At 40.8% G+C, this 13,620-nt stretch overlaps 1 protein-coding gene across 4 annotated transcripts in view; it reads left to right on the top strand.

The window, feature by feature from the left end:
• The first annotated feature begins 11,175 nt into the window (after positions 1-11,175).
• atcay.L (ataxia, cerebellar, Cayman type L homeolog) overlaps positions 11,176-13,620 on the top strand; it is a 45,056-nt gene continuing 42,611 nt past the window's right edge. For 2 of the 4 annotated variants that reach the window (XM_018253976.2, XM_018253982.2), the window contains exon 1: positions 11,178-11,621. The gene's annotated coding sequence lies outside the window, so the exon portion shown is untranslated. Of the gene's footprint in view, positions 11,622-13,620 lie in introns of all 4 variants that reach the window. The other 2 variants (XM_041561059.1, XM_018253986.2) reach the window with 2 other exon arrangements.

The following is a 13,620-nucleotide window of genomic DNA, read 5'->3' as shown; positions in this document are numbered from 1 at the left end:
ACCCATACATTTTTGAAAAGTACACATTCTGCCGATTACAAAATGGGTAACTATGTCTCTCTACTCCCAACTACCAAACAGAAAAGCTTGTCTGAACATAGCGGTTTTTCAAAATAAAATTCAAAATTTTGAAAAATCATTTCAAAGGTTTTATTTTGCTGCTCCGCATATCCCAAACTATATTACGTACCAAGAAAAAGCACCTGAAATATGATTGCCAGGGGTCCACTGAACAGTTTGATACCCATTATGCATAGGTTTACCAAAGTATCTGGCATTTAGAGACACAAATATGAAGTTAGCGCATCCAAATTGTTCAGGACTTTACTTCAGCTACTGAGAAATCAAAACATTGACTGCATTTTTTGTGGGGTAAAAACACAGAAATATATGTTTACCCCCCAAACCCATATATTTTTGGAAAGAACACATTCTACAGAATCTAAAATGGGTACCCATGCCTTTCTGCTCCAAACTACTGAGTCGCAAGGCTTTCCCAAAATTGTCGGTTTTGGTGAAATATCTGAAAATTGCCTCAAAGCTTCAACTTCCCAGCACCATATCACCCATGTATCATTACGTACTAAGAAAAAGCACCCTAAATATGATTGCCAGGGTTCCTCTGAACATTTTGGTGGCCATTGTTCATAAGTTTACCAAAGTATCTGGCATTTAGAGGCCCCAAAATGAAGTTAGCGCATACAAACAGTCCTGTGGGTAACTTCAGCTAATGAAAAATCAACACATTGACTGCATTTTTGTGGGGTAAAAACACAGAAATATATGTTTACCCCCCAAAACCCATATATTTTTGGAAAGTACACATTCTACCGAATCTAAAATGGGTACCCATGCCTTTCTGCTCCAAACTACTGAGTCGCAAGGCCTTCCCACAATTGTCGGTTTTGGTGAAATATCTGAAAATTGCCTCAAAGCTTCAACTTCTCAGCACCATATCACCCATGTATCGTTACGCACCAAGAAAAAACACCCTAAATATGATTGCCAGGGTTCCTCCAAACAGTTTGGTAGCCATTGTTCATAGGTTTACCAAAGTATCTGGCAGTTAGAGGCCTCAAAATGAAGTTAGCGCATACAAATAGTCCTGTGGGTAACTTCATCTAATGAGAAATCAACACATTGACTGCATTTTTGTGGGGTAAAAACACAGAAATATATGTTTACCCCCCAAACCCATATATTTTTGGAAAGAACACATTCTACAGAATCTAAAATGGGTACCCATGCCTTTCTGCTCCAAACTACTGAGTCGCAAGGCTTTCCCACAATTGTCGGTTTTGGTGAAATATCTGAAAATTGCCTCAAAGCTTCAACTTCCCAGCACCATATCACCCATGTATCATTACGTACTAAGAAAAAGCACCCTAAATATGATTGCCAGGGTTCCTCTGAACATTTTGGTGGCCATTGTTCATAAGTTTACCAAAGTATCTGGCATTTAGAGGCCCCAAAATGAAGTTAGCGCATACAAACAGTCCCGTGGGTAACTTCAGCTAATGAAAAATCAACACATTGACTGCATTTTTGTGGGGTAAAAACACAGAAATATATGTTTACCCCCCAAAACCCATATATTTTTGGAAAGTACACATTCTACCGAATCTAAAATGGGTACCCATGCCTTTCTGCTCCAAACTACTGAGTCGCAAGGCTTTCCCACAATTGTCGGTTTTGGTGAAATATCTGAAAATTGCCTCAAAGCTTCAACTTCTCAGCACCATATCACCCATGTATCGTTACGCACCAAGAAAAAACACCCTAAATATGATTGCCAGGGTTCCTCCAAACAGTTTGGTGGCCATTGTTCATAGGTTTACCAAAGTATCTGGCAGTTAGAGGCCTCAAAATGAAGTTAGCGCATACAAATAGTCCTGTGGGTAACTTCATCTAATGAAAAATCAACACATTGACTGCATTTTTGTGGGGTAAAAACACAGAAATATATGTTTACCCCCCAAACCCATATATTTTTGGAAAGTACACATTCTACAGAATCTAAAATGGATACCCATGCCTTTCTGCTCCAAACTACTGAGTCGCAAGGCTTTCCCACAATTGTCGGTTTTGGTGAAATATCTGAAAATTGCCTCAAAGCTTCAACTTCTCAGCACCATATCACCCATGTATCGTTACGCACCAAAAAAAAACACCCTAAATATGATTGCCAGGGGTCCTCCAAACAGTTTGGTGCCCACTGTGCATAGGTTTACCAAAGTATATGGCAGTTAGAGGCCCCAAAATGAAGTTAGTGCATACAAAAAGTCCAGTGGGTAACTTCAGCTAATGAAAAATCAACACATTGACTGCATTTTTGTGGGGTAAAAACACAGAAATATATGTTTACCCCCCAAAACCCATATATTTTGGAAAGTACACATTCTACCGGATCTCAAATGGGTACCCATGCCTTTCTGCTCCAAACTACTGAGTCGCAAGGCTTTCCCACAATTGTCGGTTTTGGTGAAATATCTGAAAATTGCCTCAAAGCTTCAACTTCTCAGCCCCATATCACCCATGTATCGTTACGCACCAAGAAAAAGCACCCTAAATATGATTGCCAGGGTTCCTCCAAACAGTTTGGTGGCCATTGTTCATAGGTTTACCAAAGTATCTGGCATTTAGAGGCCTCAAAATGAAGTTAGCGCATACAAATAGTCCTGTGGGTAACTTCATCTAATGAAAAATCAACACATTGACTGCATTTTTGTGGGGTAAAAACACAGAAATATATGTTTACCCCCCAAAACCCATATATTTTTGGAAAGTACACATTCTACAGAATCTAAAATGGGTACCCATGCCTTTCTGTTCCAAACTACTGAGTCGCAAGGCTTTCCCACAATTGTCGGTTTTGGTGAAATATCTGAAAATTGCCTCAAAGCTTCAACTTCTCAGCACCATATCACCCATGTATCGTTACGCACCAAGAAAAAACACCCTAAATATGATTGCCAGGGTTCCTCCAAACAGTTTGGTGGCCATTGTTCATAGGTTTACCAAAGTATCTGGCAGTTAGAGGCCTCAAAATGAAGTTAGCGCATACAAATAGTCCTGTGGGTAACTTCATCTAATGAAAAATCAACAAATTGACTGCATTTTTGTGGGGTAAAAACACAGAAATATATGTTTACCCCCCAAACCCATATATTTTTGGAAAGTACACATTCTACAGAATCTAAAATGGGTACCCATGCCTTTCTGCTCCAAACTACTGAGTCGCAAGGCTTTCCCACAATTGTCGGTTTTGGTGAAATATCTGAAAATTGCCTCAAAGCTTCATCTTCTCAGCACGATATCACCCATGTATCGTTACGCACCAAAAAAAAACACCCTAAATATGATTGCCAGGGGTCCTCCAAACAGTTTGGTGCCCACTGTGCATAGGTTTACCAAAGTATATGGCAGTTAGAGGCCCCAAAATGAAGTTAGCGCATACAAATAGTCCTGTGGGTAACTTCAGCTAATGAAAAATCAACACATTGACTGCATTTTTGTGGGGTAAAAACACAGAAATATATGTTTACCCCCCAAACCCATATATCTTTGGAAAGTACACATTATACAGAATCTAAAATGGGTACCCATGCCTTTCTGCCCCAAACTACTGAGTCGCAAGGCTTTGCCAAATTTGGCGGTTTTGGTAAAATATTCTGAAAATTGCCTCAAAGCTTCAACTTTCCAGCATCGTATTGTCCATGTATCATTACCAGCATAAAGCATCCTAAATATAAACATAGGGGTCTACTAAACAGTTTGATGCCCAATGTGCATAGATATACCAAACTATGTGGGGCACAGAGACCCCCAAATGACAATATGTATAGACATTTTCACGGCTGACGCGCTGGCTGCTGCAATATAACCACCCAGTGTGTGTATTATGCGACATTAGACCACCTAACAGTACAGAGACCCCAGAAAACCATATATTTTCAGAAAGTACACATTCTGACGAATCCAATATGGGTAAATAAGCGTTTCTACTGCAAACTGCCAAACTGCAAAGCAATGCTGAACATAACGTTTTTTATCAAATTTCTGAAAATCGTCACAAAGCTTGAATTTTACCCCATTATATGCCCCACATTTCGTAACTTATCAGCCTAAAACATCCTGAATATGAACGCCAGGGGTCTACTAAACACTTTGATGCCCAATATGCATAGATATACCAAACTATGTGGCGCACAGAGACCCCCAAATGACAATAGTGTATACATTTTCACGGCTGACGCGCGCTGGCTGCTGCAATATAAGCACCCGGTGTGTGTAATATGCGACATTAGACCCCCCTAACAGTACAGAGACCCCAGAAAACCATATATTTTCGGAAAGTACACATTCTGACGAATCCAATATGGGTAAATATGTGTTCCTACTGCAAACTGTCAAACTGCAAAGCAATGCTGAACGTAACGGTTTTTATCAAATTTCTGAAAATCGTCACAAAGCTTGAATTTTACCCCATTATATGCCCCACATTTCGTAACTTATCAGCATAAATCATCCTGAATATGAACGCCAGGGGTCTACTAAACACTTTGATGCCCAATATGCATAGATATACCAAACTATGTGGCGCACAGAGACCCCCAAATGACAATAGTGTATATACATTTTCACGGCTGACGCACGCTGGCTGCTGCAATATAAGCACCCGGTGTGTGTAATATGCGACATTAGACCCCCCTAACAGTACAGAGACCCCAGAAAACCATATATTTTCAGAAAGTATACATTCTGACGAATCGAATATGGGTAAATATGTGTTCCTACTGCAAACTGTCAAACTGCAAAGCAATGCTGAACGTAACAGTTTTTATCAAATTTCTGAAAATCGTCACAAAGCTTGAATTTTATCCCATTATATGCCCCACATTTCGTAACTTATCAGCATAAAACATCCTAAATATGAGCGCCAGGGGTCTACTGAACACTTTGATGCCCAAAATGCATAGATATACCAAACTATGTGGCGCACAGAGACCCCCAAATGACAATATGTATAGACATTTTCACGGCTGACACGCTGGCTGCAGCAATATAACCACCCGGTGTGTGTGTATTATGCGACATTAGACCACCTAACAGTACAGAGACCCCAGAAAACCATATATTTTCAGAAAGTACACATTCTGACGAATCCAATATGGGTAAATAAGTGTTTCTACTGCAAACTGCCAAACTGCAAAGCAATGCTGAACATAACGGTTTTTATCAAATTTCTGAAAATCGTCACAAAGCTTGAATTTTACCCCATTATATGCCCCACATTTCGTAACTTATCAGCATAAAACATCCTGAATATGAACGCCAGGGGTCTACTAAACACTTTGATGCCCAATATGCATAGATATACCAAACTATGTGGCGCACAGAGACCCCCAAATGACAATAGTGTATACATTTTCACGGCTGACGCGCGCTGGCTGCTGCAATATAAGCACCCGGTGTGTGTAATATGCGACATTAGACCCCCCTAACAGTACAGAGACCCCAGAAAACCATATATTTTCGGAAAGTACACATTCTGACGAATCCAATATGGGTAAATATGTGTTCCTACTGCAAACTGTCAAACTGCAAAGCAATGCTGAACGTAACGGTTTTTATCAAATTTCTGAAAATCGTCACAAAGCTTGAATTTTACCCCATTATATGCCCCACATTTCGTAACTTATCAGCCTAAAACATCCTGAATATGAACGCCAGGGGTCTACTAAACACTTTGATGCCCAATATGCATAGATATACCAAACTATGTGGCGCACAGAGACCCCCAAATGACAATAGTGTATACATTTTCACGGCTGATGCGTGCTGGCTGCTGCAATACAAGCACCTGGTGTGTGTAATATGCGACATTAGACCCCCTAACAGTACAGAGACCCCAGAAAACCATATATTTTCAGAAAGTACACATTTTGACGAATCCAATATGGGTAAATATGTGTTCCTACTGCAAACTGTCAAACTGCAAAGCAATGCTGAACGTAACGGTTTTTATCAAATTTCTGAACATCGTCACAAAGCTTGAATTTTACCCCATTATATGCCCCACATTTCGTAACTTATCAGCATAAAACATCCTAAATATGAGCGCATGGGGTCTACTGAACACTTTGATGCCCAATATGCATAGATATACCAAACTATGTGGCGCACAGAGACCCCCAAATGACAATATGTATAGACATTTTCACGGCTGACGCGCTGGCTGCTGCAATATAACCACCCGGTGTGTGTATTATGCAACATTAGACCACCTAACAGCACAGAGACCCCAGAAAACCATATATTTTCAGAAAGTACACATTCTGACGAATCCAATATGGGTAAATAAGTGTTTGTACTGCAAACTGCCAAACTGCAAAGCAATGCTGAACATAACGGTTTTTATCAAATTTCTGAAAATCGTCACAAAGCTTGAATTTTACCCCATTATATGCCCCACATTTCGTAGCTTATCAGCATAAAACATCCTAAATATGAGCGCCAGGGGTCTACTGAACACTTTGATGCCCAATATGCATAGATATACCAAAGTATGTGGCGCACAGAGACCCCCAAATGACAATATGTATAGACATTTTCACGGCTGACGCGCTGGCTGCTGCAATATAACCACCCGGTGTGTGTATTATGCAACATTAGACCACCTAACAGCACAGAGACCCCAGAAAACCATATATTTTCAGAAAGTACACATTCTGACGAATCCAATATGGGTAAATAAGTGTTTGTACTGCAAACTGCCAAACTGCAAAGCAATGCTGAACATAACGGTTTTTATCAAATTTCTGAAAATCGTCACAAAGCTTGAATTTTACCCCATTATATGCCCCACATTTCGTAGCTTATCAGCATAAAACATCCTAAATATGAGCGCCAGGGGTCTACTGAACACTTTGATGCCCAATATGCATAGATATACCAAAGTATGTGGCGCACAGAGACCCCCAAATGACAATATGTATAGACATTTTCACCGCTGACGCGCTGGCTGCTGCAATATAAGCACCTGGTGTGTGTAATATGCGACATTAGACCCCCCTAACAGTACAGAGACCCCAGAAAACCATATATTTTCAGAAAGTACACATTCTGACGAATCCAAAATGGGTAAATAAGTGTTTCTACTGCAAACTGCCAAACTGCAAAGCAATGCTGAACATAACGTTTTTTATCAAATTTCTGAAAATCGTCACAAAGCTTGAATTTTACCCCATTATGTGCCCCACATTTCGTAACGTATCAGCATAAAACATCCTAAATATGAACGACAGGGGTCTACTGAACACTTTGATGCCCAATATGCATAGATATACCAAACTATGTGGCGCACAGAGACCCACAAATGGATATATAGTAGATAAAATTTACATAGGCAAAACAAAATAACACAGAACAGTGTGAAATGCAAATAAATCACCAAAAACTAATAAAACCACAAAAATCAATGCTTTTTTTTTCACACTAGTGTAATCGGCCACCAGAATTACCGTTTGAATATTTTAGCTGGGCCAAATCGATTATACGGACAGAAACAAGTGAACAACACAAATGCAGAGCTGAAAATGCAATAAAATGGCTAAAAATTCAATAAAATGGCTAAAAATGCACCAAAATACCCAAAATTGCAATATAACCACCAAAATAACATACAAATGCTATTGCACAGTACGGTTAGCGAATACGCTATTCGGAACGGCAATAAAACATTTTTTTTAGCCCAAAAAGAGACGATGCGATAAGAAAAAAAAAAAAAAAGCCACAAAGCCATATATGTACATATGCGTGTGTACAACGGGTAAATTGCATGTTATTTGCGCGTGTGCGCGTGTGCAAGTGTACATGGGTGCTGTGAGTGTGTGTGACCCCCCCAATCCCCAAAAATCTATGTGTGAGTGTGTGTAAGTGTGAATGTAAGTGTATATTACTGTAATAAGTGTGTGTTGGTGTGTTGGTGTGTTTTTGTGTGTGCAAATGTTACACTTACCTGGGGTAGATGCCTCAGATCGATGAGAGAGGGCTCCACGCAGCAGATCTGCAGCTCCAACGGTCATCAGCCATGTGGGGGCGGAGCTGGGCGGAAGTGCAGCGCAGGCAGCAGCAGGACGCATAGGAAACGCGTCCCTGCTGCTGCTTTGGGGCCCCTGGGCGATCGCGCCCCAGGGGCCACACGATCCCCTGCTCTGCTCGTTGTCTAGGGGCAGGGGATCGTGAAGGAGCGGAGCGAGCGGCTCTAACAGCCGCTCCTCCGCTCGCAAACCCGGAAGTGCTGCAGAACGTAGAATCTACGATCTGTGGCACTTTGGTCCTTTGATCCACAGAACGTAGATTCTACGTTCTGTGGCACTTAAAGGGTTAAAAAGCCACAAGTGGGGGAGGACTAAGCCTGTGGAACCAGTGTTTTGATCTTGACACTCTTTCCTCTTTAGGGCTAGTCCACACGGGGAGATAGCGACGCGTTTGCGGTCGCGGCGACAAAGCGCCGCGACCGGCGCAGGCGACAGTTTTGTATGGGCGCCTATGTAAAAACGCCTGTGCTAACCACACGAGGCGATGCGCTTTTCAACAGTCGCCTGAAAAAGCCTGGCGAGGCATTTTCAGGCGACTGTTGAAAAGCGCATCGCCTCGTGTGGTTAGCACAGGCGTTTTTACATAGGCGCCCATACAAAACTGTCGCCTGCGCCGGTCGCGGCGACTGTCGCGGCGCTTTGTCGCCGTGACCACAAACGCGTCGCTATCTCCCCGTGTGGAATAGCCCTTAAAGCCAATGGCAGGGGGAAGATTAAGCCCTGTAAAACCAGTCCCTCGGTCAAGAGACACTTATGCCAAGAAATGCTACCATGCAGGGAAGAATAATTTTGAATAAAAGAGGGGTGACCTAACTAGAAAACTACTGCATCAGAAACTTGGATTGGATTTTTGTGCTAGCCATGTGCAGCACTGTATCTAGGTCCAGTGCCACCCTAGACACTGGACCTCAGCGCACCCCTCCATGAGGATGTGATGTCATGCATACAACTGCACATGACATCATGCACATGACTTTTGACACCATTTCCACTGACACAAGTGAAAAATGTGCTTATAACCCATTACCCTAGGGTGGCAAATTTAAAGGATGTCTATATAACAAATTTAATTTTTTAGGTAAAAATCTTAAATTTCCCCAGCAGCCAGAGACCCATAAGTATCCGGGCAGCTGTAGAAATTTTTTATTTGAACCAAAAAAATTTACAAGGCCCTGTTTCATGTGGTCAATCAAACCATACCTCCCAATATTTGAATAAATGGAAAGAGGGACTAAAAGATCTGCCGCACGTAGTGCAGGGATAATTTTTTGTCCACATTCCCATGTCCATTTTATAAAATTTGGCAGGTTATGGAAAGTTTGTAGAAATTGCCCTTTAGGGTGGTGGCAGACAGGGAGATTAGTCGCCCATCGACTTCCACCGGCGGGAAGGCAGTTCGGGCAATTAGGAGAGATTAGTCATTCAAAGTAGAGGAGATTTGTCACTTGGCGACTAATCTCCCTGTCTGCCACCACCCTTTGGGCAGAGACACACGATGCAATTTGGGGAGATTAGTCGCCCAGCGACAAATCTCCTCTTCTTCGGGGCGACTAATCTCCCTGAACTGCCTCCCCTGCCTTCCCACTGGCTAGAATGTAAATCGACAGCGGGATGGCACTCGGATCGCTTTGTTTTCCTCCAAGAGACCTGCTTATCTTATTACTTTTATCTAAGTTGTATCTAAGAGCTGAGAGTTCTCCAAAAGCTTCCTTATGTAATTAAGTTTAAGAAACTTTGTATATTTTTCTAGCGGGCTGTCCCCAAAAAAAGAGGACAGTTGGGAGGTAGGAATTAAACCCCTAACATCCCAAGAAAGTATCTTAAGCATAAGGGAAACCAGATTTGTGTTAATACAGAGGGAGATACACCAGTATGGTGGGGGGCTAGAGGAGTTAAAAAGGAGGTCTGTGGAGTTCAACTTTCCCATCTAGTGGGAGATACAGGGCTAGCGAAAGTATTTGATAATAAGGCATGCTTTGCAATAAAGTAGAATAGCATGGAAGACAACACACATTAATCATACCAACAGTAAATACCCCCCCCCCCCATCAACTCTATCCCAAATTGAGTTGGTACTTTCTCTGTGCTGAAGGGAAGTAATTTAAAAGAGAGGTGTAGCAATAAGCTAATATCATTTATGGACCCCTCTGGCGGTGTGTGTCCAGCTGTAGACGAGTAGTGTCCTGGGGGAGTCATAGAGCGAGATTCGGTATGGACCACCGGAAGAGATTCCAACACGGAAAGTGCTTCTGCCAGGTTGTTAAAGAAATTAGTGTGCCTGTCCTTAAACACATGAGGCTCAGGTGGGAATATCATGGAATAGTAGTTTTTCATTTACAAGGTTGTATTTCATCTGTGATTGTGAACCTCCTTATAGAAATATTGAGATAGTTTATATTCATGGTATAGTCATAATGTAGCCATGCTCTACTTGATAATAGCTAGAGAAGCTTAAACTGGGCCAAGAAAGGTTTACAACTGACAGTGCTGCCCAAAGCTAAATACAATACAATTTACAAAGTACAAACCTACATCCACTGCATCCATTTGTACATATGCTCTACTACTTGATAATAGCTAGAGAACCTTAAACTGGGCCAAGAAAGGTTTACAAATGACAATATTGCCCAGAGCTAAAGACAATACAATTTACAAAGTACAAACCTACATCCACTGCATCCACAAGCGGCAGTATTTGCCATTTTGTATTTTAACATCATATAACAACTTATAACAAGAAAATAACATTTTAAAATGTTTTTCTTTTTTGTTGCAGCTTTGTGAGTGTGTTTATATTGTATTGGTCTCAATCTCTATATTGGACTAGATACAATAAATATATATAATAAATATTAATATGTGCAAATTGTCCCTCACATTCTTTGCCCTGCAACTTTTGTATTTGTCTTGACAATAGCGACAAGAGGAATGCTAGATACACTAGGGTTAATGAATCAGTGTGCTGTTTACCCTGTCTCCTTCTCATGTAATCTGTACCATTTGCTAGGAAGCTGCCTGCTCTCAGCCAATCCTCAGTGACTCACCACAGAAATAGGATGGCTGGGATCTAGTCAAGCCACCCCTCCTCCTTCTTGCCTCCTGGTCTCCTCCATTGCACATACACAATAGCTTGAGCTAAACCTATACCAGCTGTTCTGTATCTGGGCAAACAGCTTGGGAAATAGCAATCTCAAGAACACTGTTATCATAAGGAAGCATCAACTACCCAAATCTGAGGGGTGATGGAATACAAATTGTCCTGTGTGATATGAGACACTGGCTGGAACGTGCATTGTCTTGAATGTGCGAAAATCAGTGACATCTACATTTTTTGGATTTTCAAATACTCTGCAGGGAAGATAAACACACTGGTCCAACAAGAAATAAATGGATGGCAGTTCTATTATTCAATGCCACTGCTACAGGATTTTAAGTGAAGCATAATGGTACATTGTGGCCCTATGTGGGACAGTGTATAGATGTGGAACAGGAATAATTACACTGATAACTAAATCTGAGGTAAGCGTGGTATATATACAGTATACTTTAGAAAGGTCATATTTTTTGTTAATGACAGTTATTTACATGATTCTTAAAAATATGTAATGTTTCCCTGTTCAGTTGTCATTTGTTTTTAAAATTTTGTTTATGCATATAATATGTGATTTTTTTATCTATATTATGGAGGTTCTTTTTGGGCAAACTCTAGGACAGCCCTGTGAAAAGATAAGCTATTAAGCATAAAAAAATAAACGTTTTGGTACTCATGAATTGTTGTGGAGCTTCCCACTGATATTATTCATTACAATGACCTCAATTCTCTAGCAGATTTTATTACGACAAATTTTATTTTTTATAATTTTCCAATCAAATAATCAATTTCTTTTTGTAATTTAGATTTTTATTTAAGGATCAAATCAAACATATCGTATACAACGTGTATGTTAATATAATATTGCATAAAATATAAAAAGTAAAGTAAAACCTTGTAAGGTATAAAGAAGGAATAGAGTCGTACATGGTTAAGATGAGAGGCCTGGTATGGATGTATTAAGCATTGAGTATCAGATTCAAATAATCAGTTTTAATGCACAGACATATGTGCCCATTTCTTAACCCCAGAGTTCTGCATTTACAAAGTTACGTTTAGAGCATTTTCAACCGCCATTCAGTAGAGTGAAAAGTCATTCATAACTTGTCACCAGCAATCATGTCAAGTTTGAAAATAGTGCACATTAAATCAAATATTTAGGGAAGTGTCAGCTGCACATACAATTCCCAGCAAGCACAAACAAGTTCTGTTGACATACAAACATTCAATCAGACATGTATAGGCACATGACTGTAGGCAAACTCTGTATTAGAATTAATCTTGTTGCTGTAACATAGGATAATTTAAAAAAGACTGAAAAAAGCCCGAGAGGATTTATGTAGTAATTCTTAAATTATAAAAATGAGAGCTATAAGAGGTTGTGTTATTGGACGAAGAGCTGCAGTTGCTGATGGAGAAAATTAAATCTGTTACAAATTGCAGTAGAAATGGGGGTGATCTCTAGGAGTTTGATTTTATGTTTAAACCACACCCAAATGTACCAACATTCCATATCTTTCCCATGATTCATTAAAGCTTTGTTTCACCACCAGAGAGGTTGATTTTATCTGGCATAGGAGTGGCCAAACAGAGGAGATAAGTAGATACATAGATCAGTGCTGTCCAACTGACGGCCCACAGGCCCCTGAATTAAAGTCTTACATCCGCATTTGCAGTTATGCTTCCTGAAAATTTCTTGCAGTCAGTTGTGCGCAAAACCACTTTCATTAAAGATAATTTCGTCAAATGTGCTTCTTGCACTTTAATATAGTTGTGCTTAACAGAATTTGCCTAAGCACAGTCTTAAAGTATATCCCAATTATTATTAGGGCTCATTTATTTCCACCAGTGCAATTCTGCTGCCTACCATTTCTCTGCAGTCAGTTGCATGTAAAGCCGCTATCAATAAAGGTACTTGTGTCAAATGTGCTTCTTGAAATGCAAACATCAATTCAGATGGGGATTTGGAAAAAATGGGGGAATGCCTTAGCGCACTGCTGTCCAACTGGTGGCCCACAGGCCCCCTTGTATACCTCCCCCCACATGAAAGTCTGTCTTCTGTGACTGGGCCATGCATTGTTCACATCACAGACTCAGACTGTAAGCTCCTGCATGATTGCACTGTTCACACCACAGACTTAGACTGTAAGCACTGCATTGTTCATTTATTCACAGCTCTCTACTCTGCCTGCCCTACTCTGCTCCTGTGTGCCATACAGTGCCTGCCCTATTCTCCATGTGTGTGCCATACTCTACCTGCCCTACTTATCTATGTGCCATACTCTGCCTGCTATATGCTGCCTGTGTGTGCCATACATTGCCTGCCCTATGCTGCCTATGAGTGCCATACTCTGCCTACTCTACACTGCCTATGTGTGCCATACTCTGCCTACCATACTCTTCCTGTGTGTGCCAAACTCTACCTGT

Source organism: Xenopus laevis, chromosome 1L (genome assembly GCF_017654675.1).
Source record: "Xenopus laevis strain J_2021 chromosome 1L, Xenopus_laevis_v10.1, whole genome shotgun sequence".
In the NCBI taxonomy this organism is placed as follows: domain Eukaryota; kingdom Metazoa; phylum Chordata; class Amphibia; order Anura; family Pipidae; genus Xenopus; species Xenopus laevis.
Note: the sequence above shows the minus strand (reverse complement) of the source record. Positions and strands in the feature narration are given on the sequence as shown.